Source organism: Lithobates pipiens, unplaced genomic scaffold (genome assembly GCF_037356315.1).
Source record: "Lithobates pipiens isolate NorthernLeopardFrog02 unplaced genomic scaffold, aLitPip1_a1.2 Scaffold_18, whole genome shotgun sequence".
Taxonomy (NCBI): Eukaryota; Metazoa; Chordata; class Amphibia; order Anura; family Ranidae; genus Lithobates; species Lithobates pipiens.
Genome location: NW_027507758.1, coordinates 209789934 through 209806376, shown reverse-complemented (window position 1 = coordinate 209806376; position 16443 = coordinate 209789934). Strand labels below are relative to the sequence as shown.

The 16443-nt window shown below is 44.7% G+C and overlaps 1 protein-coding gene across 5 annotated transcripts in view; it reads right to left on the bottom strand.

Annotated features, from left to right (window-relative positions):
- ARID4B (AT-rich interaction domain 4B) overlaps nucleotides 1-16443 on the bottom strand; it is a 2504499-nt gene that overhangs the window by 2024660 nt on the left and 463396 nt on the right. The gene's annotated exons all lie outside the window — the stretch shown is intronic.

Sequence of the window (16443 nt, the reverse complement as noted above, 5' to 3'; positions counted from 1 at the left end):
ATGTCACCTACCGTCCCGGATCCAAAAACACCAAGCCGGACGCTTTATCCCGCATGTTCAGCCAGCCGGAGAACTTGCCACCTACCGATACCATCCTCTCTGCTGGGAACTTCCTCCTTCTCCAGGGAGATGTGATGTCTCAGCTTAAGCAGGCGTCCATAGGCGCTACACCTCCATCCGGTACCCCGTTATCCTCCAGTGATGGCCTTCTATGGTACGAGAACAGGATTTTCGTCCCCCAGGCAGCTCGGACACTGGTTCTGGCCTCCTGTCATGACCACCCCTTGGCTGGCCACTTTGGGATACTCAAGACCCTGGAATTACTCAGGCGCACCTTCTGGTGGCCACAGATGAAGGACGACTGCAAGAATTACGTACAAGCTTGCACCACCTGCATCCGAAGTAAAGGCGACAAGTTAAAAGCCTGGGGTCTACTAAGACCACTACCCGTTCCTGACAGACCGTGGAGGATGATCTCCATGGATTTCATCGTTGAACTCCCCCCTTCCGAAGATCACTCCACGATTTTCGTCGTAGTTGACCGACTTACCAAGATGGCACACTTCTTGCCCATGAAGGGCACCCCTTCAGCCGCGGAGACAGCTAACATTTTTATAAAGGAAATTGTGAGGCTTCATGGCATTCCTGCCAACATCACATCCGATAGGGGGGTGCAGTTCACCTCAAGGTTTTGGAGGGCACTCTGTGAAGCATTGAAGATTGACCTTCGCCTATCCTCAGCCTACCATCCGCAGACCAACGGCCAGACCGAAAGGACGAATCAAACACTGGAACAATACCTTCGTTGTTTTTCGTCCTTCTCTCAAGACGACTGGGTCTCTCTTTTGCCAATGGCGGAGTTTGCGTACAATAACACTGTCCACTCGGCCACCAAGCAATCCCCTTTCTATGCTAACTTTGGATTCCACCCGTTGTTCCTGTCTGGCGACCTTCCTGAGTGCCCAGTGCCAGCGGTTCAAAAGAACCTGAATTTCTTTGAAGAAAACAAGCTTCTGCAGGAAACTCTGGCCAGATCACAGGAGCGCAGTAAAGAAGTCTTCGACCGAAAGAGGAGAGGGGAACTGGACCTTAAGGTTGGGGATCGGGTCTGGCTGTCTACCCTGAATCTTAAGCTCTCCTGCCCTTCTAAGAAGTTGGGCCCAAGATTCATAGGTCCTTTTCCGATCAAGAGGAAACTAAACGATGTTGCGTTTGAACTCAAACTTCCTGGATCCTTCCGTATCCATCCATTTTTTCATGTGTCACTCCTCAAACCCACAGTCACGGACCCCTTCACTGACAGAATCTCCAGCCCTCCGGAGCCTGTGTTGGTCAATGGGGAGATCGAGTTTGAAGTGGAAGCCATTCTGGACTGTAGAAAAAGACAGAACCAGATTCAGTTCTTGGTCAAGTGGAAGGGGTACGGACCCGAGGAAAACTCATGGGAGCCAGAAGCCAATATCCACGCCAAGAGACTCATCCGTGCCTTCAAGAAGTCCTACCCGAATAAGTTGGCCAAGTTAGGCATCCGGAGGCTGCCCCTTGGGGGGGGGGCAATGTCACGACCGCTCGGGCACCCCGGTCGTATGCAAGAGACTTACCCGTAGAGTCCCTTCGTGGAGAGGCCGTCGTTTCCCTTTGACGCGCGCTAAAGCCAACGAACGCACTCGCGTCAACCCGAACGAACGCGCACGCGCACGTGGGTCACGAACGGGAGCACGTTCCCTTGCGAGGACGCGCTGACCCGTCGTACGTCTGTTTGGCGCCCTAAGGCCTTCTTTAGTCACTGGCTCCCTTCCACCCGTGCTGTCCAGTCTACAGCGTGTCCGTGAGCTTGTTGTCTGAATCTGTGCCCGTTACTCTGGTTTCCTGACATCCGGCCTGTTCCTTGACTCCGATCCATTGCTGCCTGCCTACGACCTCTGCTTGTCTGACCACGTCTCTGCCTCATCCCTTGTACCTCGCTGACCGATTCCTGCTGACCCGGCCTGTACCCGATACTCTCGTTTCTGCTTACCCATTGGGTTCCTGGTGCCTCCTGACGACCACCTGCCCAGCAGTCCATCCACGGGTGCCTGCCCGCTACAGATCAGTCCTACCAGCTTTACCTACTCGCTGTCGGTGCCCAGCTGCTCATCTGGACCAGTCTCCATCTGCCAGGCACTTGTGCCCCCTGAACTTTTGAATACCTGTTCCCCATCTCCAGGGGTTCATTAGCCAGGGGGATACGAGGGGCCGATCCCTGCATTCCAGGCTCAACAACTAGGTACGTGACATGTAGATTCTGGGGCACCATGTTTATCTGTAAGAAACCCCTATATATTTCCTTTAAATTTAAATAATTTTTAAATCTATTATGAAACAAAAACACATTCAAGAAACTATTGTTTGACAACCTTGAAATGGGTCTTCTGTTCACTGAGCAGGTGATTAAGGGGATTCATGTGGAGTGGTAATTCAGGATTACCGGGTAGAAAGCTGAGTTACTGTAGTCATAGGGAGTAGTAGGGGCTTACAAGAAAAGGAAGGCAAGCCCTAGGTTTGAAAACACAAATTTGCCAAGCTGAGTGAAAATATGAGGGTGGAAAACTCAGGAGGTGGCAGCCCTAGATGTCACTGCCACCCCAAACAGTCAGGAGAGCAGTCCGTCTAGCAGGGGTGGTGAGGGTAGTGCAGGAAGGCCTGGACAATTGGAGGTATCAGGGGATTCTATAACAAAGACTTGTCGGAACTATTGAGTTTAAAAATAATTTCTTGTTCAATATTTTTATTGAAAAATTTTCATCAATATAACAAAACAATGGAGAAATAAATATCCCAAACCGGGAGCCAACATAGCCCTTCAGTAGGGTTTATCAAAAACAAAATTTAGGAAGATAACAGCGATGTTAATGTAACAACATATTTATAACATAACAATGCTAATTAATGCCCTGAAGGGTTGTGATAAACCATTGATCAGAGCAAATTATTGACAATAAATTCTTTATTTGCTATAGAATAATAAGATTGAGCAGGGGTCGGCAGAGTATCAAAATCTGATTTTGTTCCAGAGGGAACAAGGGAGACACGCAAGCCACCCCAACTGGGATCTAGCTGTGAACTGTACGTGTCCCCCTGATCCCCCCTGAAATTTCTGTTCTGCCCTCCACCCCCTCCCAATTAATTAAATAAATGTAATAACTGCCTAGGTGCATTACTCCAAGTGATGTAGTTAATAATAGATGACTATTGATCAAATGGCATGCAAAATAATGTTTTTATGATAAGTAAAAAGAGAAGAGAGTAAAAGGAAAGGAAAGAAAAAAGAGAGAGAATAAGTGCATCTGTGATGTGATTATCAAAAAGGAGCGGAGGAGGAAACCAATTATTTGAATCAATCGTTGAGAGAAATTAAGGTAAGTGGCCCGGATATAGGGGAACCTTGACATAGCGAGCCCAAGGATCCCAAGTAGCTTCAAACTTGGGCACCCTGTCTAATAATTTTGCAGTGATTTGTTCTTGGGTCATAATCCAAGTGATTTTCCGCTTGGTGACTATCAAAGAAACCTTGTTTGTTTTCCACGCTCTTGCAATAGTAAGTTTTGCTCCTAGGAGCATAAAAAAAATAAGATTATTGGTGTGTTTGGGAGCACCTTCTATTCCGAGGTTCAGTAATCCAATAGTAGGAGTTTGTGGAATTCCAATGCCTGTAACTTTCCGTGCCATGTGGAAAAATCTGTTCCAGAAGCCTCTTATACGTGGACAAGTCCACCAAATATGGTGCATAGTACCCACCTGCTTACAATCCCGAAAACATAGAGGTGAGGTATCAGGAAAAATCTTAGCAAGCCTGGAAGGGACATAATACCAACGTGTGAAAACTTTAATATTTGCCTCTATTAGGTTTATGTTGAGTATTCCCTTATAAGATTTCTGGAAGAGATTGTTCCATTTATTCAGCTCCCAAGACAAACTCAGATCAGTCTCCCATGCCTGAGCATATGGAGGCAAGCTATGTTTACTCGCCAATAAGGCGTAGATCAGCGAGATACCACCCCTCTGATCCGCGAGTGTACCAAACCACTGTTCATAAGCTGTTGGTTTTGGGGGAATGGATTTATCTGTCCATAAAGTGTTTAAAAATGTCTTAATTTGGTTAAATCTAGAATTCTCAGAATTTGGCATTTCCAATTTGTTAATACATTCATTCAGCGTGAGAGGGCCCGATGCTGTTAAGAAATGTCCTATTCTAAACATGCCCTTATTTAACCACCACTGGAAAGCTGTTGTGTTCAATCCTGGAACAAAGTCTTGATTATGAAAGATATGGGCCAATGGTCTCAGGGAAGAAACCAACGAATTCTGTTTATGGAGCGTGTCACAAAGTACCATCGAGTGAGAAAGTGTCGGGGCCATTATTGGGGGTCTCTGTTTCCGGGGGCACCATATCAGAAAATCTATTGTATGGAGTGGAACCGCCTGACTCTCCATGGATATCCAGTCTGGTTTTGGTCCCTTAGAGTATATAGAGGAAATTTGTGCTAATTGAGCTGCCTGGTAGTACCACCATAGATTTGGAAGACCTAATCCTCCTTGCGTTTTGGGACGAAAAAGGACCTCCCTTGATAAACGGTGTCCCTTCTTTCCCCAGACAAAATGGTTAATGCGTGATTGGAATTTGTTCAGGAAATGTTTGGGTATAGGGATGGGCAGTGAACGGAAAAGGTATTTGGTTTCATGAACATATGAGAAATCAGTTTGTTCTGTTAGAAGGTTAATGCAAGTTCATTGCTTATAAATAGGGTATCTTATGAGAGATGTTTAAAATCTAATCGCCTATTCTCCCAGGCTATAAATTAGAATCTTGGCCAACCAAATCGGATAAAGACAGCCACAGTGTGTATGTTATAATGAATCTGATGAGTCATGTATGATACCGAACAATGAACAGAAATGTTTATATTTTTTTTTCCTTTTTCATTACCGAGAAAAACAAAATAGGCCTATTTTACAAAGTTGGCTTATGAGACAAGTATTATTCATACCAAGTAATTATATATTAGCAATACATTCAATTATATTAGAGAATTTATATGCGTAATTTAATCTTTTTACATTTTTTAATGCATTTTTACAATATTCATTTATATATTCATTAGATATTGTTGATTGTACGTGTTGAAATATATCAGGAGTAGACTAAAAGTCTAAAATACAGTGTCGTGAAACAGAACCCTTATCAGATTTATGATAGTAAGCTTATGAGAGTAAGTTTTCAAAATAATTTTTAACATAACACCCTTTTGGTAACTACGCCGAAGGTCCAATATGGCCCCTAGATAGTGGTGCCATGATTACATAGTAAGCGTGTCATTTGAAAACATTAATGACGTGGAAAGCAAATACCTACTTTCTTTGGGAACAAAAGTTGTAGACAAATAGCAGTGAAGGTGAGAAAGAGAACGGAAAAAAAAAAAAAAAAAACATTTAGGAAGGAGGGATACTGAGGAGAGGACAAACATCTGACATCTCTCAGGCAAAGGATTTGTTTTTGTTTTTTTGGTAAAGTATAATTTCTAAGTATCTATAGGAAATTTTTGAACATACATACAACAAATTAGTCCTTGTAGTCTACAGATTTGAATTGAAATAGAATTCAAAAGGCAGTACAAATAGTTTTCCTTTTAAATCAAAGAGAGGGATATGCCTATTCATTTAAGCCAATTTCAAGTTTTAGTAAATAGTTTGGTGATGTATGTTTCAAATAAAATAATTCAGTGGAAATTATGTTTACCTTAAATAAAGTCTTGGTTAAATTACCAAGTATGTACATGACAGAACAAATTGGTCCATGTATTGTTAAAATTACATTTTAGCTTGTAAGGTCTGTTGTCTGAAAGAGGACACGTTTCAAATCAACACCTTGTTGACGTCACATTCTACAGAGCCACTGAAAATCTATTTACAAAGCAGTTACTAAGTTTTAATACATTGGTATTTTTGAAACAAAGAGCTTGTGTGTCAGGAATGGTGTAATTTCTGGTTCCACCTGCTGGTGGCACTATTATGTTCTGGACCAAAAGGTGCAATTCCAGTGGCCACCAGCTGGTGTCTCCCTGCTCGGACTTCAGACTTGCCATCAAGCACACCTGTCATGGGATTGCTGGACTATATAGACCCGCCCTGAACTATGCTCAGTGCCTCAGAATTCCTCTGCTAGCCCTTGTTCCTGACAGTACTTGCTCTTGTTCCAGTTTGTTCCAGCACCCCATTTGTTATCCTGTCATGCAATCCTGTTCCCTGCTCCTTGGTCTGCTTCCTTATCCCTGGTTTCTGTCCCCTTGTTGCTTTTGTCCCTGCTTTATTATTTGTTTGTTTCCGTGCTTGTGTATTATATTAGTTAGATAGTTAGGTGGTTTTGGGGTTTGTCTTCTATTTTCTATGCTTCCTTATGGTTGCTGTTTATTGGTGGTACACGTGTGTCCTTATCTTTAATAAATATATATATTTTTTCCTTTTACTTGTTGTCCCTATTCCTTGGGGCAGCCCAGCGATCTGACTACCTGCTTGGATGTTTATGTGTAACATCTGCGACAGAATTCTGAAGCCATACAATCAGATCAGCTGCACCTTGGGAATTGGGCCTGAGCACTTGCTATTGTTTTATAATGGATTTTGAAAACATTTTGTATTTATCGCTCTTGGCAACTGATAAAGATTTCTGTTATCAGACATTGGCTGAATACACTAGGGAACAATTGTTAGAATGCATCTGCCTAGCTCTTGTCTTTATTGATCAAGGCATTTTTTTTTGTTTGAAGACGTGCAACTATTAACCACTTCAATACAGGGCTTTTATACACCTTCCTTACCAGACCAATTTTTAGCTTTCAGCACTCTCACACTTTGAATGACAATTACTCAGTCATGCTGCACTCCACCCAAACCAAATTTGTATAATTTTTTTCTCACAAACAGAGCTTTCTTTTGGTGGTATTTAATCACCGCTGTTTTTTTTTTTTTTTTTTTTGCAATATAAGCGATATTAGTTTCTATTGTAAAATTTTGCAAATAAAAAATGTTTCTTCCTAAATTTGGGCCAAACTGTATACTGCTACATATCTTTAGTAAAAATAACCCAAATAAGTGTATATTATTTGGTCTCTGTGAAAGTTATAGCTTCTAAAAGCTATGGTGCAAATGATTGAAAAATGATCACATCTGATGCACTGAAGGCCTATTTCATTTCTTGAGACCCTAACAAGCCAGGAAAGTACAAATGCCCCCCAAATTACACCTTTTTGGAAAGCAGACATTCCAAGGTATTTAGTAAGAGGCATGGTGAGTTTTGGGAAGTTGTAATTTTTTCCCACAATTCTTGGGAAAATTATATATATATATTTTTTTTTGCACAAAATTGGCATAACAACAAGTTATTTCTCTCACACAGCATATGCATACTTGCAATGACACCCCAAAATACATGCTGCAACTCCTCCTGAGTATAGTGATACTACATGTGTGAGACTTTTACACAGCCTGGCCACATACAGAGGTCTAACATCCAAGTAGCACCGTCAGGCATTCTACGAGCATAAATTGCACATCTCATTTGATGACAACCTATCACACTTTTGAAGGCCCTGGAGCCCCAGGTCAATGAAAACGCCCACAAAATGACCCCATTTTGGAAAGCTAACACCCCAACGTATAATTCATGAGGCATAATGAGTCTTTTGAATGGTTCATTTTTTTTCCAGAAGTTTTTAGAAACTGTGTAAAAAAAATGAAAACGCATTTTTTTTATACAAAGTTGTCCATTTATAAGATATTTCCAACGCATAGCATGTACGTATAGCAGGGTAAAAAATCAATCCAGGGGGCAGACAAAAACATGGTCAACAGGCCGAGGTCAGTGCAGGTAAAAGGCAGAAATAGACGGTAGGCAGAGGCATAGTTGATACAGTCCAGGGTCAGTTCACTTGAAAGGCAGAAACATGGTGGATAAACAATGCAGACGGTAGGCAGAGGCATAGTCGAGAAACAGGCCAGGGTCAGTTCACATGGAAGACAATGATACGGTTGGTTGAGGCAGGGAAATATTCAGGATGATAATTGAAAATGGGGAAATGGCAGTATTAGAAATAGGGGCTAATAGTTTTCCAGAGTGTGATATCGTCTGAAGCATTGTCCGATGCAAAGGCCAGGTTGGGAGGGACAGTCGGGACAATGGAAGCTGGTGTCTTTCCTAATTCCTCTTTTGGTGCACACCCGACATTTTTCTTGCCGTCGTCTTCCGGATTCTGATGGTGGAATGTGGTCTGGAAAATGACGCTCATGTAGTCTGCTGCCAGAATCTGAGCAAATGCTTTCAGGGGGGTAATCTTGTTGGTAGTTCAGGGAAGTGACAATGTCTTCAATATACTTTATGAAGGTGGTGGGTGTTTCTGTTGACTTTTGGTAGATGATAAAAGAATTTAAAAAGGGCCAAATGAAAAAAGTAAATTGTGATTTTTTTGTACCAAAAAAGGGATTTTCTTGTTGAAAGATAGGGCTGCAACATCTGGTCATTTAAATCCCCCCCATGAATTTATTATACTTGCTGATGCAGGAAGGCTTGCGAATGGGACCTCGTCTTCTGTGAAGTTCCACCGAGGTGTCAACGTGGATGGTGGACATCATGTACACGTCTTTCCTACCCCTCCACTTCACAGCAAACACTTCCTCATTCCTCAGGCTTGCCGATTCCCCCCTTTGAATGGTTGTGGCGACAAGACGCTGTGGGAAGCCCTTTCGGTTTTTCCTTGTTGTACCACAGGCCAAAGTTTTTTTTAGGTACAGGTGGCGGAGAAGGGGCAGACTAGTGTAATAGTTATCCATATAAATATGATAACCCTTTTGGAGGAGTGGGAATGCCAACTCCCAAACTATTTTTCCACATATTTCCCTGGTAGGATGGACACTCAGGGGGCTGGAGCTGGGAATCTTTGCCTTCGTACACGCGGAATGAGTACACATAACCGGTGGCGCTTTTGCAGAGCTTGTTCAGCTTCAAGCCATACCTCGCTCTCTTACTGGGGATATATTGCTTGATTCCCAGCCTGCCTGTGAAATGCACCAGGGATTGGTCCACACATATATTTTTGTCAGGGACATAAAGTTCGGAAAACTTATTGGAAACTTTTTATTAGGGGGCGAATTTTATACAGTTTTTCAAAGTTTGGGTGATTTCAGGGGGGGGGGGGGGGGGGGGCACTGTGAGTTGTCATTAAAATGCAGGAAGCGCATTATAAGTTTGTATCGGAACCTGGACATGAATGAGGAGAAAACTGCCATATGATGGATGGGTTTGGTCGACCAATACTTATGAGTTTCATTTTTTTTGTAAGCCCCATGTTGAGCGTTAGGCCTAAAAACAATTTAGGCTCTGCCGCTGTTAGGGGTCGCCATTTAAAAGGGCGGGCATAGCTGGAGCTGGGGTTGGCTGCAATGAATTGTTGGGCAAAAAGGTTGGTTTGGTCCACGATGCCTTGAACAAATTCTTTGGGGAAAAATGAATAACAAAAATCAATTTCAGAAAAACCCGCAGTGTTGACCTTCACACCTGGCTGTGCTGTAAAAGGGGGATCGTGGCTGACTCTGTGGTAGAAGGCAGCCACAATGGGTTTGCCAAGCCTTCCGGAAGCTGGTTTTGGGCCCCAATTCTTTGCCGTGCACTGGTCCTTTCCTCCTGGGGCTCAGACCATCTTCTTTTAGGAAGGACTGCTTCCTCCTCCAAATCGGATCACGATGTGCTGCCTTCAGGGGGCTCATATTCCGAAGCAGAATCGGAACCAGAACTGAGCGGTGAGAGCTGCCCGTTGCTCTCATCGGTCAGGCTGAGTATTAGGTATGCCTCGTCTGGGGTGTACACCTTTCTGGACATAGTGGCTGTAGGTACTCTGGTGGCAGGTACTCTGGTGGCAGGTGGTGAGGTGGCGGGTACTCTGGCAGGTACTCTGGTGGCAGGTGGTGAGGTGGCTGGTACTCTGTTGCCAGGTGGTGAGGTGGCGGGAACTCTGGTGGCAGGTACTTTGGCAGTACTCTGGTGGTTACTCTGGTGGCGGGTACTCTGGCAGGTGGCAGGTACTCTGGTGGTGGGTACTCTGGTGGCAGGTACTCTGGTAGTACTATGGCAGGTACTCTGGTGGCGGGTACTCTGGTGACAGATACTCTGGTAGGTGGCGGGTACTCTGGTGGTGGGTACTCCATGGACAGGTACTCTGGGGACAGGTACTTTGGGGACAGGTACTCTTTATTTAGGGGGGCAATCTGGGCACAGTAAGGCAATTACTGGGCTACAGTAGTGGTAACTCACTGATAGCTGATCTCCTCCTCACACTGGATCGGTGTGTGAAGAGGAGAACCCAGCAACAGGAGTTGCTCACTTTTTCTTTGAACAATATTAAGCTGGTCCTCAACAGCTGTAGTGCAGTCTCTGGTCAGACAAGCAATGTGAAAACCTGATTTAGTGAAATCATTATTACAGGCCTGGTCAAGTCTGTTGCACCCAGCCTCTGTCAGCTCCCAATATGCCTTTCTACCAATGAAGTATCAGTACCCTGTTTCCTCCTGCTGCACCAATCCTGCCTTTAACCCCCCTGCTTCTCCTCAGCTGCCTCTTCCAGCTGCACTAACTTTCTCTTCAAAATCTGCTCCCTCTGTTTTACCATCCTTCCACTCTTCGCTTTTACCATCTGCATCCACTACCTACAGCCCTGTACCCACATACAAATCTTCAGTTGCTAAAACCAAAAAGAAGCAGAAGTTTTTCCCAACCCATACCATTCTGTCATTACCCACTGCTGCCTCCACACCAATTAATCCACTCCCGCCTGCTGTTCAGCCTGTTGTGCCAGTGCCTCTGCCTGCTGTCCAGCCTGCCATCCCAGTCCCAGCCTTCCAGTCTGATGTCCCACTGCCGTCCTTCCAGTCTGATGTCCCGTGCTTCCAGTCTGATGTCCCAGTGATGGCCTTCCAGTCTGATGTCCCACTGCCGGCCTTCCTGTCTAATGTGCCGTCCTTCCAGTCTGATGTGCCGGCCTTCCAGTCCGATGTGCCGCAGCCGGCCTTCCAGTCTGATGTCCCAGCCTTCAGGTCTGATGTCCCAGTGCCGTCCTTCCAGTCTGATGTCCCAGTGCCGGCCTTCCAGTCTGATGTGTTCCTGTCTGCTTCCCAGCCTAATGTGCCAGCTTCCCAGTATGATGTGCCAGCTTCCCAGTCTGAAGTGTTCCTGTCTGCTGCCCAGCCTGATGTGCCTCTGCCAGCTTCCCAGCCTGATGTGTTCCTGTCTGCTTCCCAGCCTGATGTGTTCCTGTCTGCTTCCCAGCCTGAGATGTTTGTGCCAGCTTCCAAGCCTGAGGTGTTCCTGTCTGCTGCCCAGCTTGATGTGCCCATGCCTGCTGCCCAGCTTGATGTGCCACTGTCCAGCTTGATGTGCCTTTGCCTGCTGCCCAGCCTGACGACCCAACGCCTTCTGCCCAGCCTGATGACCTGGTGCCCTTTTCCCAGCCTGGTGACATGGTGCCTGCTAAAACTGTTCATGACTGATGCCCATCTTGCCACTGTGTCAACCCTGTTTATCACCCAGCCTGAATGTAATGCCCATGTGTGGTCTGTCTCTGATGGTTTCTTGACCGTTACCCTGCTAAGTAACATCTCCAGATCCAAACTTCCTGACCTGGGTGGTGGGGTGCGAGTCCTATTTTCGGACTATGGTGGCCGTTCCCCCAGTGAACTAAAAGACCCTGGCCTTGGAAGTGCGAATAAGTCCGCAGACTCAGTAGGGAAACATTTTAGGGTGTTTCTGCACCCACTCTGACAGTAGTACCCAGGGCTGAATTGAGTGTCCGAAGGCAACGCTTTTAGGAGGGGGAACTGTCAGGAATGGTGTCATTTCTGCTTTCACCTGCTGGTGGCACTATTATGTTCTGGACCAAAAGGTGTAATTCCAGTGGCCACCAGCGGGTATCTCCCTGCTCGGACTTCAGACTTGCCATCAAGCACACCTGTCATGGGTCTGCTGGACTATACAGACCCGCCCTGAACTATGCTCAGTGCTTCAGAATTCCTCTACTAGCCCTTGTTCCTGCCAGTACTTGCTCTTGTTCCAGTTTGTTCCAGCATCTCATTTGTTATCCTGTCATCCAATCCTGTTCCCTGCTCCTTGGTCTGCTTCCTTATCCCTGGTTTCTGTTCCCTTGTTGCTTTTGTCCCTGCTTTATTATTTCTTGTTTGTTTCCGTGCTTGTGTATTATATTAGTTAGTTAGACAGTTAGGTGGTTTTGGGGTTTGTCTTGTATTTTCTATGCTTGCTGTTTATTGGTAGTGCACGTGTGTCCTTATCTTTAATAAATATATATATTTTTACTTTTACTTGTTGTCCCTATTCCTTGGTGCAGCTCAGCGATCTGACTACCTGCTTGGATTTTTATGTATAACATCCATTGAAATGTTGACATAAATGCTTGTTTATTTCCAGTTATATTGTGATACTATTTCGCACTGAATTTATATACTGTATATATATATATATATATATATATATATATATATATATATATATATATATATATATATATATATATATATATACTGTATATATATATATATATATATATATATATATATATATATATATATACATATATACACACACATATATACACATACACATATACATATACATACACACACACATATATACACATTCAGGCCAGTATGGTGGCCTGAATTTATGGGAGGAGCCCGGGGGGTATTTAACAAGCCCCTTCGCCTGTGGTCTTTGTCGGTTTCCTGTGCGCGATACCCGTTACGTCAGTAGGCCGACTATTCGAGACTAAGTGTTCGTGAGATCCCACATGTGTCAGTCCCGTCTTCGTAGTTTTTCCCCCCCCCCCGAGTCTGAGTCCTCCTTTTGCCCAACCGCTTACCCAAACGGGTGACATCCTTAGGGGTATGCCGACCATCCTGACTACCTCTCCATTTGGTCTCCCCCCCAGTATGGTCCTACAAGCAGCCAGGTATTTGGCCTACTACGGGTTCTTGCAACCTGGAAAGGTCACCTGCAGCAATCCAGCAGGTGAAGTGCTACGTAGAACACCACTTAGTCCGCTACAAAGATCACTTTGTCCTTCACCTAGCGGTTTCTAAAAACCCAGCAAGAAGGCTCTGGGATAGACATCCACCTTTACAGAACCGACAGTAGCAGGTGTCCAGTTGCCACACTCAACCAACTGTTGACACTACTGCCCGAACAGTCGGACTCCAGTCCCCTTCTTCCTTTCTCGTTCAAGCCCTTGAGTACCTGTCAGTTCATGAAACACATGAGGGTACTTCTCCGCAACTTTCACCTGAACCCTAGCCAGTACTTCGGTCACTCCTTCCTTGCATTGGAGCAGTCTCAGCAGCATCCCATCACAGGGACCATGTCATTAAAGGGCTAGGCAGGTGGGAGTCTGCCTGCTTCGCCTGGTACATCCCCAATACGCAAGTGCAAATGGCTCAAGCATTTACTAAACTCACTCAATGATCAAATTCAATAAAGAACTATCCCCTACCTTAATGTTTTTGCCCCCTTATTTTGGTATACCGTACAATTCTTATCTAGGGTATGCCCCCTTATTTTGGTCTATTATTTATTTTTTGCAAATTTGTGTTTTTTAACAGTTTTCAACACATGTAATACAAAACATATGACCCACAACCCCCCCAAAGACCCCTGTGCAGCCCTCCAATCAACACCAGATCATATACCATGTACACCAACTGTATCCCTCAGAAAGTGCACTACCATCAGTAATGGTATTCCTGATCCCCGAGACAATAAGGCTTAGATCAGCACCCTGCCCCGTACACCAGCAGGTCAGTTGGGGATCACCCCCCCCCCCCCCGCAACTAGTAAATTAATTCAAAGTGTCCTTGTTATCCAACCAGCACTGCCACACTTTCTCAAATTTATTGGGACATCCCCTACTTTGGTATGTAGCCTTGTAGAACGGTATCGCTTTATTAATCAAGCTTTTCCAATATGACACCGTAGGCGGTTTGGCCTTTTTCCAACATAACAGAATAGCTTTACGTGCATAAAACAAAGACAGGGAGATCATAGTCCTCTGCGCCCTTCGAGACGCCAACTCCTCCACCAGCCCAAGCAAACATGCCATGACTGTAACAGGAATCGGCACAGAGAGTACTGTTTGTATGGTGTGCGTCACTCCCTTCCAGAAGTCCCCAATCTGCTGGCACTGCCAGAATATATGATCAAAGTCAGCGCGATCAGCTGTACAACGCCAGCATCCCGCCGATCCCGTACCATACATCCTAGCTAGTCTTACAGGGGTATAATACACCCTGTGAAGAATTTTAAATTGAATAAGTCTGTCTCTGACTGATACCAGGGTTTGAAATGGGTAATCCCACATGTCGTCCCAGTCCTCCCCCCCGAAGTCTGTCACTAGGGCACTCCAAGTGTCTCTTGCATTTTTGAACCAGTTTTGGTCTGTCCACGAACAGCTCTTTATAGACTGCGGACAGGGGCTTCAGCAAGTCCTCTGTCCACAGCAACCTCTCCAGTGGAGACATTCCCAGTTCCAGAACATCAGAACCGAACTGTGAGAGAAAGGCATGCCACAACTGGAGGTAGCAAAATAAGTACCAATTTGGAAGGTTATATTTAACTTTTAGTTGGTCAAACGTAAATAGCTTCGTCCCCCCCACTACATGTTTCAGTTGTTTAATGCCAACTCTGGCCCATATCACCGGGTCGGGAATCTCACTAAAATGTGGCAGTCTAGTATTAAACCAAAGAAGGGTGTCTGGTAGAGCTGCCACGACGCGTCGACGTAATCGACTACGTCGACTAAGAAAATACGTTGACGTGCGTGAATGGCGTTGACGCATCACGCACGTGTCATCTCGCGGGTAAATGGCGATAATGGCGGCAGCAGCTGCTGCTCCCGCTCCCAGGAATGGGGAAAAAAGTTCCGGTGCAGCAAGAAAATCCAGACCACGACTTTCAAAGGTATGGGAATTCTTTAAACAGAGGCCAGATAAAATGGTCCTTTGTTCCCTCTGCAAAACCAAACTGGCGTACCACGGCAGCACTACTGCGATGCACGAGCACCTCAGAAGAAAACATCCCGGCGCACTACGGCCTCAAACGGACGAGCCATCTTTGTAAGTACTTACTACTTACTTACTAGTATTTTGTTCATTTTGGGAGACAATGGGAGTAATTTGTGGTCAATATTTATTAATATATTTTATATGCTCATGCTGCTACTGCTAGTAAGTAAGATACATCATTATTAGTGCATGCTCAGGGGCCAGGGGTACATATTTGTTGCTGTGCTGCTTTGCTAATTTCTTTTTTTTAGTGGTCATCTCATGTTTTTTTTTAATGTTTCACATTCACAAGGCACTTTTTGCACTGCAGCCCTCTTGCTGATCTGGGGATCCCTCAGGGCATGGTTGACATTGACAATGACATTGAATTCGACAACTTCCTGCAATGTATGAGCTGAGAGAAGAGATGGCATGCTTTTCTTCCAATACACAGAGCAGCAACAATATAATATTAATTTCATTGCAGACAGACATTTACTACACTACCCGTACCCTCTTTTAAATACGCAGTACAAGTACATTATTAGCAGCATTGAGCATTTATGTTGGTTAAACTTGGTTCAGGTTCCTAAATGTTAATTATTATTGTGTGTCTTTTTTGTTTTTGTTTTTTCTCAGGAAGAGGCAAAGCTGTGTACAGGAGTTCTTCCATAAAAAGGATGTCACTGTTTGCACACCCCAAATGGCCGTTGCATATACCAATAGCACACGCAACATGATTGTAAAAGATATGAGACCTCTTTCCATTGTAGACGGTCAAGGATTTCGTGAGATAATCAACACGTTTTACCCAGGATACACACTTCCCTCCAGGTCCCATTTCACTAAGCTGATGGAGAAGAAATATGAGGAGAATTTTGAAAGATTGAAAGCATCACTCAAAGATATGAAATCAAAAATAGCTCTCACCACAGACGCATGGACCAGCATTGCCACAGAGGCATACTTGGGTGTCACATGCCACTTCATCAATGAAGACTGGAATCTTACATCGTACAATCTGACCACTATGCCACTTGAAGAGCGGCACACAGCTAAAAAAATTGCTAACTGGGTGGAAAAAGCAGCTGAAAAGTTTGAGATATCCATGGCCAATGTAAATGTAGTTGTCCATGATAACGCTGCAAATGTTGTCGCTGCTCTGCGTATTTTGGAAGAAAAGCATGGCATCTCTTCTCTCAGGTGTGCTGGTCATACATTGCAGTTAGTTGTCAACCATGCCCTGAGGGATCCCCAGATCAGCAAGACCCTGAGGGCTGCAAAGTGCCTTGTGGAACATTTAAAAAAAAGTGAGCT